The sequence below is a fragment of the Arachis ipaensis genome, chromosome B9 (assembly GCF_059453495.1).
Source record: "Arachis ipaensis isolate K30076 ecotype BB chromosome B9, ASM5945349v1, whole genome shotgun sequence".
NCBI classification, from domain to species: Eukaryota; Viridiplantae; Streptophyta; class Magnoliopsida; order Fabales; family Fabaceae; genus Arachis; species Arachis ipaensis.
In genome coordinates, this window is record NC_142444.1 from 148,688,007 (window position 1) to 148,691,582 (window position 3,576).

At 31.0% G+C, this 3,576-nt stretch overlaps 1 pseudogene; it reads left to right on the forward strand.

Annotated features, from left to right (window-relative positions):
- Positions 1-1,485: 1,485 nt before the first annotated feature.
- LOC107617911 (uncharacterized) lies at positions 1,486-3,576 on the forward strand (annotated as a pseudogene).

The window sequence follows — 3,576 nt, forward strand, 5'->3', positions numbered from 1 at the left end:
GACCAAATGTGTCTCTCTCTTCTCCCACCCCCTCCCTACCCCCACACACACGCAATAAAAAAATAAAGTTCACAAACAAGACACACACACGCGAAAAAAAAAGAAGGTCAGAAAGAAGAGCTAACGTCGTCACCGTCCATCCTCTCCCTCTGGGGTCTCAGCTCACTCAACCCATAAAGACACCGCCCTACTTTTTGTAGCGTTAAACCTCAAATAATCCTACAAGCTACAAACTTATCGTCATCTCCAGTGGTCCCGGCGTCTCCATTTCTTTGAACAGGTAAATTTTCTAACAATCGAATAACAAGTTAAAGTTTTGCCCTAACTATTGCAGTCCCTACATAATCTTCTCTTCACTTTTTTTTTTCTTTTGCTTTTCTTTTTCATTTTTGGTATCTTTCCTTTCGGTGATTTCATCAACTAAAGTTTTGTCTTCTGAAAATATCCAGTTAATACCTTTATGTGAATAACCTCAGTTCAAGTATACTTTCTGAGTATTTTTTTTACTGATACTCAAATCTTTGTTGCTCTCGCATCTTGCTGAGTCTTAACTTGAACCAATATAAGAGATTGTCATATATTTTGGCATGCATGTATCATTCAAGGAGAAGTTCTTCCCCGATTTAAAAAGAAAGAAAAAAATTTTTGATTTCCAAAACAACTGATCTTTGATACTTGGATATGTCAAACGTCTCATTCTTATTAAGTTCTTTTTTTTATGCTTTTTGTTAGCAGATTGTCACACGTGGGTAGCTACTACTTTTGTTAATTATCTTGATTAGGAAGCTACATTTAAGGTAACACACTATAATGTAAATTATTAACATGAGAGAAGTTCAAAGGATAATAACAGGAAGCTATTTTTTTTTTGTTAATTTTTTTTTTAGCAAGTTAATTAATTCAGTTTCAGTGAGGTTGTATTGGCCGTGTGAAATTCGGTAATTTTGGTATTACTATATTGTATCCAATAAGAAAAAATATTAAGCAGATAATTTAAAATATTTTTAAGAGTAAAAAAAAAAAATCGTATTTATAATTTTTTAATACTGATTCTGTTCTTTTATATTTTAATATTGATCTAATTTTTGTATATTTTTTTTTTCATATCGTTTGTAATGCATATTCTAATTAACAAATTCATAATTCATGATTGTTTCATTAAATTATTATTAGTATTAGTGGTTAGCTTTATGAAACTTCTCAACATTATAATTAGCATTAGTAGAAATTTAATTTAGTAGAATAAATAATAATATTTTTGTTCGTCTATTTCTTCTTTTGTTTATGAATGGTTGCTATTCTTTCTTTATGTTTGTTCTTTATGTTTCTCGATTCAATTTTATCACCTGTTTTTCTTGAATTTGTTGAAATCTCCTATTAGGGTTTACTTTATTATAATGCTCTCTTTTGTAGTAAGAGACAAGATCTTTTCTTTCTTCTTGAATCTTTATACCAAGTCTCTCTATTTGATAAGTCTGAATGGCGATGGATGCCAATAGAGAAGATCCAAACAGGTATGGTGCTGAGCATTAGAGAAGATGTTTTCTTTGCTGCATTTTCAATTCGATTGAAGTCTCATTTACTTTTCCATTCAATATATTTCAGATTAACTTTTGAAAATTTTAATGTCAATTAAATATCGATGTTATGCCATCTATAGTTTTTTTTTTTTAATTCTTACTCAGATATTTTTTATGTTGTAATTTAATTTTATTGGCTTCTCATTTATATGTAGGCCAGATTTCAGAAGTTGTTGTAATCTGTAAAATATGTTGTGTAGTAGTTTTTTAACGTGGTCTCTTGGGTATTTTTCATTAATGTGCTTTTAGTTTGTTACTATTTTTTTTTCTATGGTTAGTTAGTTGTTTTCTTGGTTAAAAGTCTCAGTCTTAAATTATAATCGTACCATTATGTGCTAATAGGAGGTTTTTAGCAACCCAGCAATACTGGCCCAACGAAAAAGAACTGGTTTTTAGATTTTGCGTTTTCAGTAAGTAGGTAACGAAATATATAATGTTTTTTAATGCAAAAGATTAGTTTTGATAAATTATCAATGTCCATTCAAAATAAATAATATAATGTTTACTAATCATACATATATTCATACTGACTTTAAAGATTCAACATTTATTAATACCTGAAAAGATGATTCGAAGTTCATGTACATGATTTAGTTTCAGAATCCATCAAGATAACAAAAATTTGTTTTTCATTGTTGAAATCTCTCAGTTTTGTCTTTGATTCTTAATAAGCTTGATGGCCAATGTGCAGTTTTGGCCAGTAGTATCAATCTCAACTAATTAGATTCCTGATTTGACTTGATATTCTTTAATTTGTTATTTTCTACTATTTTCTGCATGTGTGAGAGTGATTGCTTTGCCCCTTTGTCCCTTTTCTATGGATATTTTGTTTAAATTCATTGAGCTGTTTACTAAACTAGAATCTTCTCAATTATTTATTCTAAAAGCTTTCTTCTCATTATAATGTTAGTTCATTTACGTGATTATTGTTCTGTTGTGTTGCTCAGTTGGTAATAATGGCAGATTTAAAATACCTCTCTTTGCTAAATAATTAGGTAAAATTATGTGAAGCTTTTTTAGCATGTTGTTACACATGAATTAACTTTGGGAAGAAATTTGAATATAGGGTGACAGAGCTCTTCCCCCAAATTTTGTTTCAACTCATGGGGAACGATTAGGGCCAATATTCTATGTCATTGACGAGTTAGATAATTGTTTATCGCTGGAGGTGATCAGAAAGAATGATCAGTTGTTCATAACTGACTCCTCATTTGAACATATTAGAACTTTCTATCTTATCGATAGAGGGGCATCTGTTCAATTTAGGTATGTCGGTTTTAGAATTTTTTTTATTTCATTGTGGGATAAGGACAACCAACCCATCCAAGTTCACCTTGATCTTGACTGCTATGTTCCTGAGCTAATGGACCCAGAGACACTTGATAATGTATCAAGAGTGTTCCACATAAAGTATACCAGGATGGATGAGGACTCATCAGCTGATGTGATTGTTTTATCTGGGTCTGAACCATCGGATGATCAGTTTTTATCAGATGGTGATGAAGACAATGATCAAAATGGGGCACTGATAGGGGATAATCCACATAATCCGATAGATTTGTCTAGTGGCAGCAGTTTATCATTAGAGGTCAATGAACACATTAACGCGTCAAATGAATTGGCTGATCCTAGGTAATGCTTGATGTAACTTTTTTTGCTTGTGTTTTGAATTTTAATATCATGGGATAGCTTGTTATTTTTTAGTGTGGTGACTAAGATTCATATTATCCTGAATTAGATATGCTCCAGAGGTTTCTTATGAAAAGAAAATCACAGCTTCGGATCTCGGACAATCTAGATTGGTAACTTGATCTCAAAAAAGTGTTTTCTTTTCTTTTCTTTTTTTTTCCTGCAAGCTTATTTAATGTTCTTCCTAAATTTGTTATTCATTGTGTATGAAAATATTATGTTTATGTTAACTATGAATTATTCGTTGCAGTATTTGGCTTCAAAATTTGCTGTGTATCTTATACCATCTGGAGATGGTTCGATTTAG